The sequence below is a fragment of the Chroicocephalus ridibundus genome, chromosome 5 (assembly GCF_963924245.1).
Source record: "Chroicocephalus ridibundus chromosome 5, bChrRid1.1, whole genome shotgun sequence".
NCBI classification, from domain to species: domain Eukaryota; kingdom Metazoa; phylum Chordata; class Aves; order Charadriiformes; family Laridae; genus Chroicocephalus; species Chroicocephalus ridibundus.
Genome location: NC_086288.1, coordinates 41,371,261 through 41,395,506, shown reverse-complemented (window position 1 = coordinate 41,395,506; position 24,246 = coordinate 41,371,261). Strand labels below are relative to the sequence as shown.

At 38.3% G+C, this 24,246-nt stretch overlaps 1 protein-coding gene across 8 annotated transcripts in view; it reads right to left on the bottom strand.

Annotated features, from left to right (window-relative positions):
- PALLD (palladin, cytoskeletal associated protein) overlaps nt 1-24,246 on the bottom strand; it is a 200,260-nt gene that overhangs the window by 68,020 nt on the left and 107,994 nt on the right. The window contains exon 1 of one of the 8 annotated variants that reach the window (XM_063335045.1): nt 7,711-7,790. The exons of 6 other annotated variants lie outside the window; for them this stretch is intronic. The gene's annotated coding sequence lies outside the window, so the exon portion shown is untranslated. Of the gene's footprint in view, nt 1-876; nt 1,024-7,710; nt 7,791-24,246 lie in introns of those variants that run through there. One more of the 8 variants, XM_063335044.1, reaches the window with a different exon arrangement.

Here is a 24,246-nt window from a genome sequence, read left to right as displayed (position 1 = left end):
GGCCAGTCTTTTCCCAGCCTTCTTTCTAATTATGCGCCTGCTGCCAGGAAACTTTCACATTTTTCTTTTTTTTTTTTTTTTTCTTCACTACTAAAATTTAAACAAATGCCTGCTACAGACTTGAGAGAAGAAGAAGAAAAAAAAAATCTTCAAAGCTGTTACTGTTATAAGTTTCAAAGTTACTAAGTAACACCAAATTCCTTTGAATGCTCAACAATAAACATTCGGCAAAAAAGTTAACTACAACAGTACATCATTGCTAGGTCACCAAATATGTCTTCCTTACAGAGTAATGAATTCCACAGGACAACTCCCCCCTCCCCCCCCTTTCCCCCCCCCCAATATTTTGCTTGATTTTGGTTTAATTTTTGTAAGAAGTCATAGTAAGTTTTCTAAAACATCCAAGTCTCCTATTCATTGTCAACTCTCTTTTCATCCAGGAGTATCACCGGCTTCCTACAGAAGTCTTCTACAAAGAAGGCTGCGAAAACATTCCTATCTTACTACTCGGTCACATTTACTAACAAACTAACAACTAATTTAGCAAGTCTTGAGGTACGGAGATACACTCGGCTGCTGCCGCCACAACAGCATCCTTTCTGTATTTGGAAACACCAAGCGGATGGCCAAGGTCTGCAAATAAAGTGCACCAGCCAAACTCGAACGCACCCACAGACAATGTGCCAAACTAAAAGGGCAAGAAGCAGTCGTACGAAAAGGAAACACTCGGAAGAAACGCGGCCAGCCCGACTCGATCACAGCAACGACTTCATTTGCCCTGATGCCCTCGCTTTCTCTCCATCACCGCTTCGCTTCGCCTCACCCGCAGAAAACGCGTCCCGTGCGAACTCAGGAAAAAGCATCCTGCCATCTTACCTCGGCAACGCTTGCGCGGGCCGTTATCACATAGCCGAGCGCAAGTTTTAGAGGGGCGGCGGGAGCGGAGCTGGGCGGCGGAGCGGGAGCGGAGCGGGAGCGGCGCGGCTACCGTAGGTACCCGGCACTATATAAGGGCGGGCGGCGCAGGCAGCGCGCCGTGACTCAGGGAGCCTCCGCCGGCGCGTCCCACTCCGGCGGCTTCACGTTAAGAGTCCCGCCGCCAGCCCGCGCTCCCCCGCGCCTGCGAGAGGCGTTACCGGGCTGCTGGGAACGGCAGGGAAATGCGGACTTCCCGCAGCGAATCGCCATCGGGATCGTCCTTCCCTCATGCTGCAGACTAAGTCTTAATTACTCTGCCATGGGAGCTGCAAGAACTGGGAGGTTTTGATACGCTTTTTGCCAAAAAAGGCTCGGGTCCCATGCTGGAAGTTCACTTTCTTCCCCCCAGGAACTCGGCATCCATAGCCAGCAGAAAAGCTTGAGAAATCTCTGATAAAGCAGAAGCAGACGCTGCAGCTGCCTGGAAAGCAGAGGAAAACAGCCATACTGCCCTACAGCTGCACAAAAACGTCGCCACGAGAGTTTACATTAGCTTTTCTGCGTAGGAAAAGTTTCCATGATCTCCACAACATTTTTGTCTGCACAACAGAGCTGGTGGGATGGCTGCATGTTTTAATGTAGAACTGCAGAAGCAATGTCTCAAGTCATTCTTCTAAGCTTTTTAATAATTTTCTGTTCCTTTTTAAATAACGCTTTTGCCACTGCGCATCACTGCCAAGTCCCTGAGTTTTCAGGTTAAACTGAATTTGAAGCTTTTTTCAGAAAAAACATATCACTATTGCACGCTTTAGTCACCTGTTTTATAAACAAACTCCTGTGTTGTCTTCACCTGTTAAAGGATATCATCAGAGTTCAGAGATTTACAATATGTTACAAAAATCATGCTATTTTGCAGTCTAATTATGCAAAACCATCCAGAGTGCCAACAATTACTGTAAATACATAAATTACTACTGTATATTCCACTATGGGCATCACTTGGAGGTAGTTGCGTCTTTTTTTTACTTCTTTTTTCCACAAGGAGACGAAGACTGAAGAACAGATTCTGTTGTTGGTTCACATACCCTTCCTACCAGAACCCACTTGGTCTGGATCCAGTGCTTTCTTACAGATTACATGCCAACATCAGTTTCATAAGTAATCACGGAACACAACTAATCATTAGTAACATCTACTTAAACATCTGCTTAAAACAAGATGGACAATCTCAAAAGACACGTCTATAAAACCTCTATTCTCAAGTCCACAGAGGTCATCAAGAACACTTGAATGTTCTACAACGTGGACAGCAAAAAGTGTACGAACATGCTGCCTTTTATCTCACTACTATTAAATAACCTGGACAATGGTTAAGAGATATTAAAACAGCTGAAAGTAAGGGTGCTTCTCTTTATCTTTTTAGCTCCACTTTCCAATCGGTGTGTATTGCAGTCCAGCTCTAGATGCCTGGAATCTGTTGGGCTTACACATGAACATCACCAAACTATTTTCCTCCAGCTGGTATGAACCCCCAAGATAAGCAAGACCTGTACCTGAGACACTTCATTCTACGGTGGATGATGCAGAACAAGGTGGCACTGAAATTTCCCCTGCTTACTCAACCCCCTTCACCCTTTTCACCACCCAACCCTCTTTAGGACTCAGAAACTCACTCTGCAACACTCAACGGCTCCCAGAACAACACAGGGAGAACACAGCAAAGCTGCCATCTAGGAAAAAGGGAGGGGGAAATAAAGCATCTCCCCAGTGCTAGAACAGAGTGTGACATGCCAGACCCCAGCAGCGAGAAGACTGGCACTGCACTAGCACTCTGTTTCCAATTCTGGTACGTGACTATGGGGAAGAAGCATGGTAGCTCATACACATAGTATTAAAGATAGCACAAAGATAAAAAGAGCATCACTCATCACTGATCAGGTCTCTATATGATTTTGGCTAAGTATGCTGGTCAAGGAGAGTATTTTATCTAACACGCAGAACACAGTTCAGCCAGTAATACCTGCAGGTAACGTAACACATACAACAAAGAACAGACTGATGTACAACAGGAAAAGCCAATTATAGAAAAACTGTATTTGGACATCACGTGTCTTAACTGCACCTTCTCCTTTGTATTTGATTATAACAGAGTGAGTTAATAGTGCAGTAAAGACAACTGAGTGCTCTGACATTTTCTTCTGTCACAGCTCTTACATTGCACATATTTTGCACATATGTTCCAGGAATTTTGGAGAAGAATTTTATGTCTATGCATGTATGCTCATGTGCACTTCACGGGGATGGAAGATGAAAGCAAAAAGACAGCTTGTGCACATCAGCTTAGTTCAAGACACTTGCTTCACTGTGACTCCACAAGCATAACTGGGCACGGAAAGTGAAAACGAAGCTCAACTTACTGGGAACCAAACAAGAGGCACAAAGTGAGATAGAGATCCAAAGAGAAAGGAAACAAAACCATATGCTTAACTTAAAGCTTAATGTGATCTGTGATTCTTTCTTGTAAACAACTTTGCCTATCATTCCAGCTCCAGGAACATTTGTTTCTAGTTTAAGGAGTTTCAAACTGTATGTACAGCAAGACTGGCAAACTAAAATGAGGGAAAACAATTTATATGTAAAAAGACAATTGCATACAACTCCATTGAAGTCCTAATATTTAAATGAAATATTTAAAATGTAATGACGATTACAACAGTTTTGGGAAAAATGCAGTAAAAACCCCAACAGTTAATTTCTGTGAACTAGTGGAGGTAATGGTAAATGCCATTAGTAAAACAGGCAAACACCAAACTGCCTGAAGTCATATAAGGGTTCTTTTTGCTAGCGTTCATTCAAACTTTGACAATCTTCACAAAATGAAGATTCACTTTTTATACCACCCTGTAAATAAAATGAAATTAGTATCGCTTAAAGTATGAAAACTAAAAAGGATGACTTCATGAAAAAAAGCTGAAAATGCAGAGAGAAAACCTTATGCCAAGTAATTACATCTGCAGAATTTGAGTGAAAACAAATGAAGATAAAACAACTCAACAGACTTCCCTAAACTACTACAGAATAATTCATAGTACTCAAAAGCAACATTTTTGCTTGCAGTGTATCTTCAACGAAGGAGGTGTATTTTAATAGAATATACATACGTTGTTATCCACAACAGCTAGTTGCCAGGTGCTACTACAATACAAATAACTCCACGCCTCTATTTCCTTTCTTCTATTTGCCTACTTGTTTTTTCTTCATTATGATATGCAAAATTTTAGCATCCTAGCTGCTGAATAAGAAAGACATTAAAAGCTACACTGCAGTGTGCAGTTCTGATCATTCTAGTTAAGACCAGATCTCTCAAATTCTTTAAATCAAAACAGGATGTTTTTCCAAAAAGAAAACAACCAAAAAAACCCACTAAAAAATTCTGAGGTCTAGCAAGAAGTTTTGATTGAGATTCAAATGGTCTTTTCTAGATGGGGGAGATACATGACATGTGATTCTTTTGGTCTTAAAAACTGAAAATTAATTAAAGAGGCCTATAAATCAACCCAAAGAGTATTCAGCTAGCCACAACGGAGATCTGCATCATATTACAGTCCAAACATTGTTAAGCTCAGATGGAAATGGCAATAACACAGGCACTGAAGGACTAGAAGAGAGAACTGAAAGAGTTTACAAGCTTTCAAACTGATTCATATGCAGCTGATTGAATTCAATGATTTATGGACGCCAATTCAGCAATCTCCCTGTTTTTCTTACATAAAGGAAATGCATCCCACTTACACTAGCTATGCAAAATAAGCTTTGACATGCCAAACATTGTGGATTTTTATTTTTTTATTTAAAACAAAAAAAGTCTCCGTAAAATTACATCCCCTCCCCTACTGCACTTGAGAACATTTAAAAGCTTTGAGTGGGGATTACTAAACCAGGAACAGGACACAGATTTTCCTGTAATGCGTGAAAGTTTGAGATTTCTTTAGAAAGCCAGAATGCAAATTTAGGTTTTCCTAAAAACAAAAGGGACTAATTACACCTCTGAAATGGCAATTGCTAAACATGTACCAGTCCAAAGCATTCAGCACTATTTCAAAATCTCTTGAATCCTGTATTACAAGCATCCTGTACTACCTAACTTTGCTGGTGTTGGCAGAGACTGAGGCCATAACTGTAAATTGCTTTGTTTGGTATTATTTCCTGTTGGCGAAATTCACATTGTCTGAACTAGGAGTACCAAGTTGTTTGTGGCTTCTGTTTTTCTTAGCACTTATGGAAAATAAAGGATCACGTGTTTGGTACAAGAAAGATTATTTAAGCAAACATTTCCCATCACTTTCAATTCTGTCAATACACACCATCAAAGTTATATGTTTTACAGACAGGAAACCATACCTAGAGCCAACATTTGAAAGCAAATCATACTGCAAAGTCTCTGATCTATTAAAACATGATTCAACAAAAATAAAGTGAAAGGAGGACCTCTTCCCAAACTTCTCATTACACACAGAGGAAAACAAAAATTAGAAGTTTCTATTGCTGAGACAATTTTCATAAGAAAGCAATTACCATTTTAATGGACATATATGTATACACACACATGTGTGTATATGTACATAGTGATGAAGTGACTCATGCTTAAGTCTTCTTTGTTATAATACGAATTACTTCATCTTTTGGACTAAAATAGCAAGGGTCTTCAGGGTACAAAATTGTTTAAATGAAACTGATTAGACTTACTCTGTAACCCATATGATGGCATGAAAAAAAAGTGGGTCTACTACATACGCACTTTCTAACAAGGAACTGGAACAGTAATGGTTGAACAACAAGCGTATAGAGAAGCGAAGTATCCCAATGGCTTCCTTAAAGTACCGAGATACTTTGTTACTCGCATTCTTAGTCTGTTCTGACCATAAATAATCCATAAGAATTTCCTGGCCTGGACAACTACTGCTATGGCGATGTGCACGAGCTCTTGAAATAGCTACATTAAAATATAACAAAATATAACCCAGAAAACGATTCATTCATCAGACTGAAAAGGATTTTGACCCGTGTTAAGCTGCCAGTTTCACTAAGACCACAAAGGAGATCTATTTTGTAAGTTTTTGTCCAATTTCTTGTCTCTCCCAAGCTGTGCAGTTCATTCTGCCCTGTATTTGTTTCCCAACTCTTGCAGCTTTTCCTTACACTTTCACTGTCTCTCACTCTACTACTTTCGCCAGATTCTCTATTTTTTATTAATGAAATAAATTACAAGGACACCTGTAATATTCTTCTGTTTCAATCAACATATCAGGATCAAGAGCAAAATAACCTTGCGTAAGGCTTACCCTCTGTGGTTTTGTTAGCATTGTATCTATGGCTTCTTCTTTATTTCACAGTAAAATTGGCATAACACTCTTCAGCTGCGATATTGAAATCACATTTGCAAGCATCACTATGGGTCTGTGACAGGTCTACCTACACTTCAGATGCTGAAATTGTTAGGAGGATTATATAAAGTCACAGATGGTTATAGCAACTCAAATGTCACCCATAAGTCCCTCCAAGTTCCCAACTCAAATCGCAACACTACATTCGCTCCTTTAATACTCCTGATATGCTAATAATGAGTGTGTTGTATCTTTCAATTAGTTACACTTTAGTAACTTACAGCTGCTATAATTGGGAGGCCTGTCAGTAAAGACAGAGAAGCTGTTTCTTCTGAGTCAGGCTTCCGCGCAATATTTAAAATGTTTTTCAGTAGCTGTTTATGAGCTGATCTGGTCACAATTTCAAGATCAAGGCATAACTTACTTCCTTTCATCAGGATGTCAAGCTCATAGTGCATGTAATTGTTTGCTATAAAGGCTGTGAATTTAGGAGACATTCTGTTGCTAACGTTTTTAAACCAGAGCAAACAGGCCAGTATGTTAAACGCTCCTGCCGAAGTTTGTGCCCACAGCTATTTAGCTTTCTCTGTTCTAGCTTTCACACAGTCAGCAGAGATTACAGCTGCTCCCTCATCTACTGAATGTTTCTGTTGTGTTAATTCTTCCTGCTCTGAGTAAGTCTGAAGTGAGAAGGTGAATGGTGTTCTGTGCCTTTTCCCACCAGGAATAAGACCTTTTAAATTCAGCCCATATAAGCAGAAAAAAAAACCCCAAATGTCCCAAAATACTAGGGATTACGATTGCAGGTTATGAATTTCATACCTATGTTTAAAACAGTAGCTTACTCGCTTTTCTGACATCACAGAATATTTTGCCACCAAGTCATTTTGTTATGATTTGCTTATCTATCGGCATTGTCAGGATGTTTTTTTTCAGTACTCATTTTCTTCCCTTTCTCCCTTTCCTACTGTTCTCAACTGCAAAGACACCTCAGTGTCTCAGGGGTGCATAGACACCTTTTCTAGATTAATTTCTAAGTTTTCATTAGAACACTGCAGTAAACAAAAACTCATAATGTGTTTTCGTAATGCCTGAAATTATCTACAATGGGTTTTTTTTCCCCTGGCAGAGGAAGACTCATTTATCTTCAGGCTGCTAACCAACGGGGCTGCCAAAGACCCCTCCTTCATAAACAAAAATCTATAAAGACCTTTCAGAAACATGAGAAAATATGACAAACACAGCTTGCGTTCTTCAGCTTTGCTGGCAGAAGATTACAGAAGGACGACGACAAGTTCGTGAGCCTTGATCCCCTGTATTTACCACTTCGCTTTTCACAACGGAAAGCGGCCTCCTGCAGACAGACTGCTTCCCCGGCTTCCCCGCCATCTCCCCCCCTTCCTCCAACCTCTGCTCGTATTCTGAAATCCTCCAGCTCCAACTTCCTTATTTGGTTGCCGGCACTGTTCTTTGTCTGCCTGAACCCCTCCGGGCCGCGCCGCCCCCGGCTCGGCCGCGGCCCGGGCTCCAGCGGGGCCACCCCGCCCGGGCCCCGGGCGAGCAGCGGCCATGCCCATGTAAGGAGCACCTTCCCCGGGCGCCGGCGGCCGGGGGGGAACGGGGGGGCGGCCCGCCGCGGGCAGAGGCCTCGCACCGCCGCTCTCAGGCCGGCTTCCAGCGGGGATCCTCCCGACAAGCGCCGTCCAACTATTTCTGGTTCCTCGCTTCGCCCCCCTGGAGCGGCCGGTACCTCTAAGAGCCCGAAGCCGCCGCGGGTTTCCCGGGCGGTACCGCTTTTGAGGCTGCCGGAGCGGGGTGTGCGCGACACCACTGGCAGCAAGACAAAGGGAAATGAAGTTACAGAGTTCCAGTGTGAAAACTCACGGATTCTTGCCATGCTTTTCATTGCTCTTTAGAACAGGTTACGGCGTGTCCTTTAGGGATTTAACCGGTGCTTTCTGCAGAGAAAAAGGAACCCCTCAACAGTGCTACCTGTTTTTTAAGAAGTGGCTGTTCTGTTATGCTACGTGAAGAAAGCAAGCGAGACTAGTTTTACTAGCAAAATATCCCTAAACTCTTTTAAGTGGCATCATCAAGGTGGCATACCTGCTGGCAGTCGGTGTAAATTGGCTAGCAGAACTCTCCCTACTCTTATTACTGTTGCTTGAGACTTAGTTTTAGTAGCGCATCAGGTACTTCATGAGAAAGAATTTACAGTGTAACTCTAAAGTAAGACCAGCAGCGAGCAAGGAAGAACACTTAAATAAAAGAATTAGCTCTGCCCGTCACTGTATTTTTTGTTCACATCTTTTAGATTTAGTCTTTTTGAAGTGGAATATCACACAGGCATTTATGTAACAGTCATTTTTTAAAAAAATGCCAAGGAATCCTGCAGGAAGTGATTCCTTTCTTTAAATTTAAATGCGAAAATGGTAACAGTTCAGGACAATATATACTGAATATGTCCACAGTGACAACTGAAACAAACACAGTTAATATGCGGATATCTCTATCTGACTAAGGAAATTATTGAGCTGTGACTCCTTAAAAGGAATACGCTTTATGAAGTGATTATTCAAAATTAGTAAAAGTCCTGTGACATAGTCTTCCCTAAGGCAGCATGACAAGAAACAGTATTTTGCAACAAATTAAAGAAGAAGTTGTAGCTAAACTTCTAACTTTCTAGTTCTGTTGGGGAGTCTGGAAGCATTCCCATATGTCTCAATATGGTTCCTTTAGTATTAGGTTGTGAAAAGAAGTCCTTAAGTAATGCCAAAAGCTCTTCCATTATTGCAAGCTCCTTTGGATGTTTGGGTGAAGCAGAAAACAAGTAGCAGACTGGAACAAAGAGAGCACTGCGCTAAGTCACTGATGTACAGGGCAATAGTGACTGCTCCTGGGCACAAGTGCATGAAAAAAAATTAATTAGGGAGAGTACAAAGGTGCATTTATAACCACCTTCCCGTAACACTCGTTCAGCTGCACCCAACACATTAAGCCAGTTGTATTTTTAGCTCAACAGAAAACCGACTCTGGTATTTTAACATTGCATTCTTGCCCTCAACAGAGGCCTGAACAAGTTTGTTTATTTGTAAGAAACTCTCAAACTAGAAGAACTTAAGGAAACTGCTTAGTAAGATTAGCAGAATAAGAAATATATTGACCACATCATATTTTCATTACATACATAAACTACCATGCTAAAATGCACCTCAGGAAAAAAAAAAACAACCCACCAATCAACTTATGGCAAAGTAAGAAACATATAGGAACAATTTAGTAGAATTTATGTCCAGAAAAATCTCCTGCTTTCAAGTTATCTGTTTTGAGATAAATTAAAACATTCATAACTGACAAAGAAAATGCTAGAATTAAAATCCAAAATACAGAAATGCTTTAAGAATAAATTAAACAAAAGTCTTAAGGACATATGATTGTCAAATAGTAATTTAAAACAAAATGGATATCTCATGGAGGTCATCCTCTGGATTGCTAAGGGCTGCAAGCACTACTGGTTTATTTCAGAACAACTCCATCATCTCCAGCAGGTGTTCAGGCTACTGACAAATAACTCACTGCTGATTCTGCAAACAATTTGCCATCAAGGCCCTGTCATCTGACATCAGTTCTTCTGAATGGAACAAATGACACTATAACATATACGTTCAGGATAGGAGGACATACCCTTCGACCTTTGAGGTGCTGCTCTACATTTGTTTTTTTGCTGCTGTGCCATATTTTCCTTCTGCAAATAAAAGTATCTTTCTGCTGAATGAGGAACTCACAATGCTCTCAGGAAAGCTATCTAAAAATGTGGATAAATGCAGATGAAAGCTTAGGCCTCTACCCTTGCAGAAAGAATGATCTCCCAGAGATCTGGAAGTTACTACTCAACTGACTTTCAATGATAATTCCAAACCTCTCTCTGTCTGGTCAAACAGGTTTCAAAGTACAGGTTTGTCTCTCTCTAAATACTCCACATAGTTAAATTGCTACCATTGACCCCAGTGGCAATCTTTCAGCCAGTAGAGCATACGTGTTCCCCAAGCCGTCTTCTCATTTTGGTAGCTGCCAATTTGTGTTTGCACAATTGAATCCTTCCTTCTTCTCCCGCAGTGAACCCTCCCACTCAAACTGCTCCACTGTAAAACTGCACACAGTAAATCGACGGTTGCAACTAGACTGAGCCATGGCCGAGTCTTTCTCCCGGGCTTGAAGTGCTGCCCTCGAAGAACCACACAGTCTGCTGTCCCACCTGCACTTCTGCCAGAGTGTACTTGTGCTGTCCAGCCCCACATCAATGTTATGGCAGTATTAAGTAGTCAAAAAACCTGAAGGCTCTGCAGGAGTAGTAGAATAGAAATGTGCCAGGAACGATCACATCATTAACCCAATGGGCCTGAGTACTTCTATCATCTGAATACGAAGCTATTAAGTCCGGTGCACAACCATTTATTAGGTTTAGAATACTGGCAACAACTCTTTCAACCTGCTGCTGGGGAGCGCTGAATTCATAAACTATAAAATCCTTTATGAATATTAAAGGAATTATGAAAACAATCAAAAAACCCAAGCACTTTATCAGTAAAATAAAACTGAATTTCTGTACTTGTGTTCAGCCTTGTAATAAAAATTAAGAATACTGGCATAACTGCTAAAACTTTTAGTAATATTGTAAAGCATATTCAATAACACATAATCGTATTTCTCAGACTTAACACCTTATCATATTCTGGATGTAGAGATACACATACTGCTAATAATATATTTTAATACAGCACTTCAACAAATCTCCTGCCAAAGTATGTGAATATACATTGACTTAACTGATAAAAATTACTCCTTACAGATCTGTTGTACCTAGACACCTGAAACCTGAACACCATTTTTTGTTTTTGTTTGGAGGAAAGGGGTTTGGTTTTGTTTTTTAAAACATAAGTGATGTGGAAAAAGAGGCACATATGATGAACAGCGACAGACTCAGCACAGTTCTGTGTGGAGTTCAACCAGTTATCTCTTGCTCTTTTGAAAATTGAGAGTTTACTTCTAACTTTGGCTACTTTCTTTTAAACACTTACTTTTATTTGGGCAAGAAGATATATTTTGTCAAGCCTTATCCTTTGGCTACTTAGTTTCTTCAGAAGCCGTTTGAAATGGACTGTGTTGAAAACCTTTGGAAATCCAGTGGACTGTATCAACTAGACTTGACTCATCCACGTGGCTTTTGTTGATTCTTCCAAATAGTTTTAGTAGATTTATGAGGTGCTACTTCTGTTTGCAAAATATTTTTTTTCTCCCCAAAATGTCACATTATGTTAATGATTTTATTATTCTAATTTCTTTATGCTAGATCATACTACTATTTCTATATAATCTACTAATTTTTCAGATACTGGGCTCATTAGTCAAGAGTCCCCTGAAACTCCCCAAAAACTCTTTAAAAATCAGTGCTATATTTGCTGCCTTCAGTTTATTAGCTAAATATACTATTTCAAAACATGGTCCCAAATTGCTTTGGCCAATGTGTAATCTGTAGGCTTCATACATTTTTCTTTTTTTAAACATTTTAGATACTCTTCAAAGAAACACATGTCCACATTGAAACCAAGATAGTACTGCTTGCTGCAAATTTCTCCCAGAACTTTCATGGAAAGACATGGAATGCACACAACCAAGTGTATAGACACCCATAGGCAGCCACACAGATATGGGCAAAAAATGATTATTTCTCAGTTTAAAATTAATCTGTGCGGTTTAGCTGACCATTAAAATATGTTTGCATGGAATCACAAGATAGATAGAGAGTAGACATTTCTACTTCAGCATTTTCACCATGATAAGAAAAACAGACAGCTGATACAAGAAAGAACTCTGCAACATGCGCTACTTGCCTGAACTTAGAGTCGCATTAAATATTTAAACATAACTGTGCGGAAAGGCTTATCATATCTAAAAATATATATATTTTTTCCAAGTATCACAGATTTTTGTTGACTAAACGTAACAGGGACTCTAAAAGAAATGCCATCTTTTACTGAAACCAAAAAACATTTGCTTAATATCAAGACTTCGGTCAGAAATATTTAATTACTACACATAAATTTATTGCTTGAATTGAATTCTCATTTAACCTTAATGCATGCTTTTTTGATTACAGACCCATGTGAGCAACATTAACAATATATATATGGATATATATATGAATGAAAACCATGCATTCAGCGCAGAAGTACTAAAACATATCCTCATCCTTTGTAGGGGTCATGTTTATTGGATGCTCAGGAGAAGGACAGAACTTTTGAGCAACCCAAACCCACTATATTGTACAACAAAAAAGCATACATCCTGAAGTCCGGGACTGTCAAAGCACAACATGTTACAGACCTAATTTTGTCCTTTAGAAACTATGTTTCTTCTTCCTAGACATTACAACATATTTAAAGGGGAAAAAAAAGACTTCAATAGTAATTTGCAATAACTGATCTTATGGGTAATGTACTCCTAGTGGGAGTTCAGAATGACTTAGTGTGAAGATTTGTGGACAAGATTTTTATGCTCTGTTTACATTTTCTGGGAGCTTAAGAGAAAACAGTCTGAAATAAGCTGCAGCTAACATGCTACAGGAAATGAAGGAAGAGAACCAGACTTCTCAAGAAAGATTTACATTTATATAATGGTGATGGCTATGTTTTGGCTTAGAAAAAGGAATGCAATTGTTCTGAAATACACAGAAAAGCTGTTGCCTGGTGCTTCTCCTTACTTAGTGGATCATGAACCACTCCAACACTGTATCAAAATGCTTTTTAAGAGAGCTCTTTCACCACTGTATGGTCCTTTGTTTACAGACCAAAATTTCTTTTATCAGCAAGTCCTCTCTCTCTATGGTAACCAAAGAGACACTAAACAGCACAAACCTCACCTATGCCAAAGGTGTTGGTGTGAAACCCACCAGGGCATTTTCCATGCTTACACGAGAAAGTGTTCAGTTTGTTGGTATGTAGTAATATGCTCTTCAAAGTATAGCACCGTCTCTTATTAAAGATGTCCACAGCACGTTGCTAGAACCTGCAATCACTTGCTTACAGCTTTGCAAAATTTCCATTTGTGCTGAAATAATCCCATGGCAAACATCTGATCAGAATATTTTTGTTGTCTTTTTTTAACAGTTTTATACAAAGAAGTTTTAGGTGCCTTTGAAATTAAAGCTTTGAAGTAGAAATTAATGAAAAGGGAATGTACTTCTTACATCTTAAGGATGTTCTAGCATGTGAACACTTCTGTGCAGAACTAGTTTATTTGGCAGAGGATCTTACTAGTGCCAGAAATAAGTCTTTTTTTGATACATGAAACTATGCCTATATTTGGCTAGATCACGAGCTCTTTTATTTAAAACCAACCAAACAAAACCCCTTCCTACCAAAAATTAAGCTTTGTACATGCCCAGTATGACATCAGAATTTCCAGCAGGTCAGAAATCCATGGATCATACTCAGAGGATGGTCTACTCTAGATCTCTGGACTGTTAGTGGCTTAGCAGGACTTTCCTAGAAATCCCATTCTGAATCACAGATACGAGGCATGAGAACTGAAAACAAGGAGTTTGTCTTGCCTCTTTTCCCAACATTTGCTCAGGATGACAACTGGGCAACTGGATGAGATTCTGTATGAAGGTGAGAGTAAAGATTAAAGAGAATCATTAGAAGACTATACAACTAACTTCTTGTACTTGACTTTATGAACTTCTTTTCACGTAATTTTTTGTGATATGTATGGGTAGAAATGGATGAATAAACTTCTCCAAATTAGTTTTAACTTAAATTTTCATCTAGTCTTACATGCTCAACTTCCACAGAACTCCTTTGAGAGAATTTGCACCATACATCTCTTTCTGGGCTTCTTACCAGTATTTTTGGGAAGCATCAAGTTTTGCATACATCAGCTGTTCAGCTGAGATGAAAATAAACTGCAAAGGAATATGGTATTGTAAAACTTCATTTTCAGAAAGAAAGTAATTGTAAGACAAATTTGTTTATACTGCAGTAAGCCTGAATATTAGAATGCTACGTTTCATCCAACCAGGATTATTGGAAGAGTTTTGTAAATCTGTGAAGAGTAGTATAAGACTGCACGTTTTGATGCCTCCCTAAGATGTAGATGACATGTTATTCTAAATTACTGCACAGCTATCACTAAATTTTTTCTATCTAATTTCCAGTTAATGCTGGGTGGTCAGGTTTTTTCCCATTTTCTTTCCATTTTCTGGACAAGAATCGGTAAAAAGACTGAACTACGTATTAAAATAAAACTTCTGCTGTTTATCTTGAATTTTTATTAAAACTTTACCCCTCTCCCTACGCAATTCTATTAGAAACATAGTGGTTTTCACTTTAAACTCAGTTAAAACGTGCAATAATATGTCCACACTTCTGTTATAGGACAGAAATACCAATCCACAGATATCCAGAAGATTCTGAAGTATTCTCCAGTTCCTTTTCTTCTCTAAAAGAGGATTTTTGATCATTAAAAGTGAAAATTAAATAAAAATAAACCTGGAAGTCTCTTTAAAAGCAAAGTTGAATAGGTATCATGGAGTGGCCACTGATAAAATATGCTGAAAAGTCAATGAAGAAGTAGATATGTAGACTTTCTTAAAAGCACTGAAATTCTATTTATCTGTACAGGTTTTCATTATGTACAAAAACTTTGTAAGTATGCAGTTTCCATGGTTTAAAAAGACTATGCTCTGTAAAATCACAATGTCCTGGTTTCAGGTAAAACAGAACCAATTTTCCGTTCAGTAATTTTACTTTTTAGCTAAGCCTCTTCTAACTAACTGAACCCTGAAATTAACAGCATATTATAGGGACGCTGTTCATTCTGAGAGTGACAAGACCTGATTATGCCAAGGAATGGTATGCAGAGAAGCATGTATGAATTCTTGTAAACAACATTTTGCTTTCACATGGTTGTAGCAGTTTTTAAGATCCTACTTGAATTTGTAACTAGGCTTTAAAATTATATCAGACTAAAAGAATGCAATGGAGGGGACAGATAACAGCTGCTACCGGATGACACATAGGTGCTAAGAATCTTTGATACTTTCCCTTTTACAGTTTTAGTTAGGCCTTTTTTGACAAACCTAAACAACACACAACATTTGAGTTCCAGAAGCATGACAAGGACTGCTATGTTTGAGCAGTGCTTCGTGGTCAGGGATGCTGTATCTCAACCAAAACTTTTAAAGGTAAGAGTTCCTTTGAGAGGATATGCCGAGGGAGCAGTGCTGCAGGCTGGCGCCTAGGCAGCACTCTGGGATGCCAAAAGGTTTATGGACTTCTACAAGCATCCATTGTAAAGAGCAAGTGCAACAGCAGTAGAGAGCGGTTCTTAGGCAGGAAGTTTAATTCATTCATCATTTGCATATTCACTAATTCGACTGATATCAACAGTATGGATGTTGTCTGCTTTGATGAGGAAGGATAAGTGGAGGGTCTTTTAAATCTCTTGAAGCAAACTTATCTTCTAGACCAACAACTGCAGTTATCCAGAGGAGTTATTTTAAAAGCAGTTCAGTGTAATTTATTACATATAGTATGATCAAAAGGAAAAAAAATTAAAAACAACCACCAAAGAAACAAACAAACAAATAGTCCCTAAACCCATAGCAAATGAGGATTTTTCCATATCACAAAAACATATTCCCAGCTTGAAAAAGGACTGCAATGCAGACTCCTATCAATTGCAGCTCCTATCAATAAACTGATTCACTGACCAAAACTTGACTTTTAAGAACAAGCTTGGTCTCCTTTTTCCCCAGCAATGGGTGGCTGCCAATAAAGATGACTGATGATTGTATATTTTCCCTCGAAATTCTACTATTTTGATCAAACTAAAACCATAATATACTTGCAGCAAGACTTTTGCTACAATACTATATAACATGTATGGTTCATATTTGGAGAAACAACACCTTTTGTTGAAACACAGCCCTTACGATTAATATACACTAACATATGCTGGCTTACAACATTTTATTATGATCGCCTTGAATTTACAGAACTAGCAGAATCTCCTTTGGAAAAAAACCACCCCCAAAACACTAGGAATTCAATAAGGGTGGCGGAGGGGGGTAGGAGGGGGGAGAATAAGACAGTTCCCCAATATACTCATTGCCAAACATATTCTTGGATTACTTCTTTGCCAAATCCAAAGTAAATCTTTTTCTGGGTTTGGCATAATGAGAGCTCCCTATAGGTATCTTGTATAACGGAACATTGTTTATTTTGCTGCAGGGTCTGTTCAGTTTATGGAGAGTCTGTTCTGAAAGAACTACTGTGTTCCTTTTACAACTTTATGCTCTGCCATTCTGTAAAACCTATCCTTCCTTCAGCTTTTAGGAGGAAAGGAGGGGGTTATCTAATCCTCGCTAAGATATTCCACTGTGTTAGTTGAAATTGGTCAGTATTTAGAATTTTGCTGTAGGATGTTTATGGGATTTTGCTGTAGGATGTTTATGCTAGAAGACTTTGGAAAAATAAGTTGTTTAACATACTGAAATCAGCACTTACAGAATATACTATATAACACGATAGGTATACTGTCAAGACCACTATCCAAGAGTGTCTTGGGGCCAGGAAAATACCACTGTTTCTAAATTGAATCAATCTTTCTTGTACAGAAATTTCTAAACCAAACTCCCATTATGATGACCTGTTCAAAGTAACAACTTAACTGTAAGTGTCTCTCACTGAATATTTATAGACTGATAAAATAAAAAGGCATTTTAGGCAACTGTTAGACAACTAACAGTTGTCTATGGCTGTAATGAGATTTTTTTTGTATGACCTCTCTCTCACACTAGATTTACTGCAATTACTATAAATTATTTAAATATTTTATTTTTTATTATAGAAATATTTTACAGAGGTTTTGTACTTTAAAAATAAAATAACCAAAATTCCTTGCTCAATTATCCAATGGTTGTAAAATAACCACCCTCTGCAGAATTCATTTACATAAGTAACACTAGGGGGAAAAGGAGAGTGGTCCTGGAAAAAGGTTTAGCCATATACATTTATAGGTGGCTGGGTAAATACTTTGAAGGATGTCTCCATCTCTTCATGACAGGCCCTCAGCACTGTTCTAGCCTCACAGGGGAAGGACTCCCAGGTGGTGTGTGGTTGCTATGCCAACTTTCTGATATTGCCAACCTAAAAAAGATGACCATGCTGGAAGATTCAAAGAAGAAAAATTATGGTGGCAGCAGGTTTTACTTCATCAGTCCTTGCCTAGCTAGGAACCATACGGAACTGCTGCTGTGAAGAAGAATATGAAAAAGCTCATGTTTCAATCTCAGGAATTGTTCAGGGCACACTAGAGAGAAAGACTCGATACTCAAGTTTGTCCCAAGAGGCTTCTAGATTTCAAACAGCAACAACGTAACACTAAGAATCTAATCTATGTGTGAGGAGAAGGTGAATGCGTAAGAATTACAAAATCAGAAGGAAAAGGTTACCTGAGAAAGTACCGAAGACAAAAATGGTATGAATTATGCGAAGAAAGTGGGAAATTTATTATGATTGGAAAAACGTTGTAGAATTAAACTATGGTATACAAAATGATATAATTTTTTTTTTTACATTTTATTTAATATTTTATTTATAATTCAAGAAGCATATTTTAGATCTTCACTGAGCACCTGTAATCTTTATTAGTGGGGAATTAGTAGAGAATGCTGCTGTAAAATAACTGAACAGCAATCCAGATGTAACACAGCTAAAAGTTTGATGACACAAGAGGCTGAATTCCCTCAATTAATTTTTGCAGAACCAGTTTTAAGCAGTTCAGCATCTCTAAAAATGGGACAACTGGAATCAATTTAAGCTAAGCCATACACAAGCATGAACAAATTTCAACCAAGAGATGACTCAACCATGGCCACTTGACTATCTGTACCAATGTCTTTTCTCAGGATCCCATAAGGCATATCCCAAAAGGAGTAACTCCTCAGGCCTTTAACTCTTAGAGGTGTAGTAGAACTGGAGAGGGAAATTCCCCGGTTTGATTATTCTCACTCTGCTACTCAGATTACAACAGGTGTTATCTATGACTAATTCAGAAGTTTGTTGGCAATATAGATTTGCTTCTTCAAAACAAAGTCTGATTTATGTCACAGTACTTAAAAGAGTATTGTACTTACAAACAAAAAATATGTTTAAACAACTCCAGAAACAGAAAAAAAACCCCACACCAAAATGAGTCTCTCTTTTCAACGAATAAAGGAGGAAAGTCTATCACAAAACCTCCCCTTATCGCCGGCTGGCCTTTTCCACAGTACACAAGGAAGTCAGTGTCTCATTACTATCCTAAGTTACTTTCTTTTCCTTGGATCTTTTGTCCCCGTCAACCCACCCTAGGGAAAAATACGCAATTCTTTTTTGGATACAGTCAACTAGGTAATTACTTTAGCTCACGTTTTGTTAGGACCTTCAAAAAGCTGTGCCTGTTTGACTGATTTATTTGCATCATTATTTCCTGGCTTGTTCTTCTAAGAAATACTGTACAGCTTCCTTTATTTAAGTACACATTCCAAAGAATACAACACACAGTGAAGTGACGAAGCGGTCTCACGTATATGTAAAAGGTAATACAGCATTGTTTTTTTTTTAATTTTCCCAGTAAGCTATGAGAAAAACAAGCCCTAAATAATACTGCTAGCAGAACAGTATTATTGATAGTATGGTTTGATACATGCAATGTGATTCTCAAAAAAATAAAATAAGCCTGATAAATGTACTTTCTTGTCCTACTTTAATCAGATATTGCCTGGACAGCATCCCGTACATTCTGCAGTAAAACCATGTGTTAATAAAGGTCTGGACTTTTGAAACAAGGGGCTGCAATTCTAGTCATTGGTCTGGGAGACTAAAAGCCACGAAAAACCAACATCACAAGAGCCGCTAAATCAAAGCTGAATCATTTCAGACAGAGAACTGCTAAAAAAAAAAAAAAAAAAAAAGAAAAAACCCAAACCCAAACAAAAGAAAAAATAGCAACCCACACTTCAACAAAGCCTGAAGAAATCAACTGGCTTCAGGCCAAAAAATGCTAATGGAACACATATTAGCTGAGAAGAAGTGAAATAAGTTTCCAAGACTCATGGAAATTGTTTAAGATAAATACTCATTGTAGAGGGGAAAAAAAAAAAAAGCAACTCCACTGGATGCCTGATCTTGCTTTCTTTGCACACCCTAATTCTCTTTAAAGTAATTATGAGTTTAGGCTACGTGCCAGGGTTATATAACTATGTCTTAAAAGACAAATGCACAGTAGCACAAAGTAAAAATATATATAAATCCAGGATTAGGGAAAAAAAATCCATAGCTGGACAAACAAAGCTAGAAATTTAGAAAGAAAAGTACAATGAAAATAGCTAAAGGTGAGGTACATTCCTAATCCCTTTCTCTAGAACTGGAAAATATTAAGGAGGAGGAAATTCAGAGTAAAGGGGGTGAAATTGGAAAAGTTAAACAGGCTTGTCCAATAACAGAAATATTTGAGTTACATTTCCTAAACTACTTTAAAAGGGAGTAAACTAACCAAATGCCATCTCAAATCGGCTGTACGCCCACCACTTTGGTTGACTTCAGGGTCAGTAAGGCAGAGGACAGACATAAGCTAGCATAGCTCAAAAATCAATACAAATATAGATAAAACACAGATGGAATTTATTATAGAGCAGCTGGAAATGCAAAGAAAGAATTCTGTGGGTCTATACTGATGGTGTAAGTTTGAAAAATACTCTCCAAGTATGAAAGTAATTTACAAAACAAACAAACAACTTTAAAAAGTGAAGTTAGACACAGCCATACTACAGAAAACAGACTGTGGTACTCAAAGTCTGGTGCAATATTTCTGATCGGTTTAATAATGTTACCATTGAAATAAGTTCAAACATACTTGCTAATGAAGATCAATAAATCTTTCACATAATAATGTAACATGTGCATGACAACATCCATGAATTGGGCAGAAAACAACTTCCTAAAATAAAACGGGAAATTCTAAGCTGTTTCTTTCCCCATTGCATTTCTTCTAATATATATATTTTGGTTAAATTTTCAGGTACAATTTCTTGTACTGTGCAAAGTTTTAAAGAATTCCTGGAAACCTTTAAAGACATTCATCAATGTCAAGATTTTTATTCTGTAGGGAGCCATGTCAGAATCAACACAATAAATGTTACTGTGAAGTATTGCTAGTGAGCCATTCTTACAAGAAAGTTTCCTTCTGTAACAAAACACAGAACAGTCAGTCATATCTCACATGGGTTCATATTTCAAAAACGCCTTTTTTAAAATACCCGGCACCAAGAGTAACATTTAAGAGATTTTTATTAAAGGTGTACTGAACCCATCTTCCACACTAAGGATGCAGTTTCACCGTTAGTTGATATAAAGCTGATATAAATTTGAGCCAACACTGAAAGGGTAGTGATCTGGCTGAAAAACTAAGGGGTTTTTTTTTTTGTTTGGCTTACTTTTCAACCATATCAGCTACCTAATTCAGCTGGCCATGTGGCTGCACAATTGTTGGTGCCTTCACAGGGGAGGAAGTCATAAGATGGGGGCTGGGAAAAACAGGTTTATGCTGTAGCATGAGCCAGTAAACAAAATACACACTGAAAACAATATGAAGGTACTAAATTTTGCCACATATCTCCTTAGGGCGTATATGGTATCTGAGACTGCAGATGAAGAGAGTCACAAATCATAAACTTTCATACTTAAAAAGACTGGAAAACAATGCATAATGAGAATATCTAAAATGCTTTATAGAAGAAACTATGAAACTCAATGGATAGCAAGTTGACTGAGTAGCAGGTTACAGGTATTTCACTGAGAGGACAGAATTCCACCTAATTAAGAAAGCCAGCTCATTTCTGAATCAAAGTATGTTTCTGTTACCCTTTTTTCTCTATATATTGATACAAGTTCCCTCTGTTCCTACTTTGCAAAGTTAAAAAAAGCCCTTCTGGCAGCCAGGGAACACGTGATCTTGCAGTGCCACCTGAAATAGTGTAGAATGGCTTACTTAATAAACATTAGAGGTTACTAATCATATATTGAATTCACAGATCAAAACCAGAGAGGCAGATAATCTTTTTCAGATGCTTACACAAATGTTGATGTTGGTAAGAACTCAGAAGAACTTGTGAAAACAACGGAGCACGTCAAGATTACAACAGCACGTATATAACACTTGGGAGACAGATACGAATAGCATTTGAAGACAGATATGAATTTAAGCAATACTGTTTTCTATAAACTGTTTCTCACATGACTTAATATGGATGACTGCCATTCTTCAACAACAACAATCAGTACCTTTCAAATTCCTCTCTGTATGGATACCAAAAAAAGGGCCATGATATTATCAAATACTACCTTTTTTGGTTGTTTCTACAAGACACTGGTGAGATTTTAGAAATGTGGGTAGCACAAAGGTCCCATTCCCTCTTCAATCATCCAACTAGCAGCCCAAGGAGTAGAATTAGATTCCTACCTGGCAAAACAGCCTGGTTTCTGCATTTCTGTTGCTGGAGGGAGAGGCAATTTGCACTACCCCACCTACTTGAACAAACTTTCCTCACTGGCAATGACCTTCACTTTGGAAGTGCATTGCTAACTATACTGGCAGACAGAAACCTCCCAACACACATACTTGTCGCTCTATCCACCCAGCACCTGTCCTTCTGCAGTCCCTTTGCAAGGTCTGTGAATGTCAGCTGCATAAGACAACAGGAGGCTTCTCTTGAACAGTCACTATTGAGTCTCTTGTGTCTATAATCCATCCTTACTGAATACACTAATGAATTAAAACATACGTTTGTGTTTGAAAGTGCTCACCTCAACTAAAAAAAAATCACAGCCATGCAACTAAGGTCATTTCTGTGCAACTGCCTTAAATTTAAACCACAGTTATCTCAGCTTCAAGTTGTTGGACCAAGAGATCTGTGAGGCAGTCTGTCTGGCTAAATTTCCACGAGACAGGTTATGTCTCACTGCAAGGGAAGGGGGAAGGTAAACTATCTTGAAAGGCTTTCAAAAGCTTCCCCAAGCTGTTCCAACTACTTGGCAAAGAACCCTTAAGGATATACTAAGACTAAACTATGATGCTGGGCCAGTTCATGAGAGTAATTCTGACCGCAAATAAATTTCAGGGATATTGCTTCATACTTGGTCCAGAACATAGATTGATGTGATGTCAGTCTTGATATTCTGCAGGCCACTGTCAAACACTTGTCTTGTTTAGATTCTTCCTACGGGAGCTTCAACTCCTAACTTTCAGTTGTCTGTCTGATGTAAGCTGAAGCTCTCCTCTCCTCCCACCTCACGGTAAGCTCTCCTCTCCTCCCACCTCACGGTTGAGTTTAAAATCTTTTTTTTTTTTTTTTTAAACCATGAATAAGAATTGAAGGAGATTTTAGACTTTATTATACACGGCTGAAGGTGGGCCTCAAACAAAAGCCTATCCCTGAAATCCCCTGGAGCTCCGATTCATAATTTTCAGTCTGAACCATTTCTTGATCCCTAGTATAGAGAACAAGTCTGGGGAAAAAGTAAAAGGGAAGTACGTGAAAATAAATCAAATGCTACACAGGTTATGGTACTGAGACTGCTGTGGCCCTGAAAATGAACAGCCAAAGTATAGAGAGGAAAATCATCATGACATGTTATGGATACAACTGCCATTTGTAATAAAAATCTACAATTTCTGTGTAATGTAAATTTGCAGATTAATTTGTAAAGTGTAAATAAATCAAAATGTGGAGTTTGAAAAAAACCAACTGTGTCATTCCCTAGTTACATGATTCCACCAATTAGTAGTTTAGTATTGTTCCTTATTAAAAAGTTCTAACAGCTTTTATAATCTACTAGATAACGGGTGAAAGTGAATGACTTTCACAGTGAATACTTTCACTGAAAAGAGTTTGGTACACATTGGTCAGATTCTTCCCAAGACTTTCAAATTCCTGCCAATACATTTTAATACCTATTGAAAGCAAGCAGCCTTGCTTTACATCTTTATGCTTTGAAGGTATAAGCAGATATTCACAGTAAATCAAGACGGGCACCAGCTTCATTTTGAATGTGTAGGTTGTGTCAGATTAATTAGAACATTAGCATAAATAAGCAAAAACAGTGGAACTACCATTCTAGTCACTTAACACAGTTTTCACAAAAAGAAAGGGAGCTTTAAATGAAGAAAGTATATTCCTAGATCCTGAATATACTTGTGAAAAAACAACAGTATGACATTTTCCTCATTATGGAAAATGTGTATAACAAATTCCTTATTTTCAGCAATATTTTTGGCTTTTGACATGATAACTATTTGAAGGAGATAAGCTATGCTACAATTATCTGTATTGGTATTTTGTTTATCAATTCAGAGTTCTAAGAGTGGGAGCTATAAGCAACCTAGCTTAGAAATTAGCTTAGAAAATAGCATTGATCTGCAAAGACATCAAAAGAATAAGGAGAACAAGAAAATCAGGCTTCCTTGATGTGGAAATAAAATTTGAGAAGAGGGGATAGTCCATCCTGAGTCTTCTCATGAGATAAAATCATAACTTGGCTTGATGGAGCACCTGGACATTGAAGTGCTCCTGGGTTCTGCAGACCAATAACAACCCCTGCAAGAGCTCCACCCCTTACTAACCACATAGGAGATGATGCACGACCGGCCTCCGAACATAGCTTCCTTTGTGTGCATTAAGCAGTGTGAACAACGTGTACTTCTTTGCAAGCAACCTCTTTCACAGGGACTAATAAGCATTTGTTTTATGTCAAATGCTGGAACAGTTTTTGCTGGACAAAGAGTTCGTCACAAAGAAAAAGAATTCCAGTAGTTTGTCAATAGCTGTAATTGCTCTGTGTGG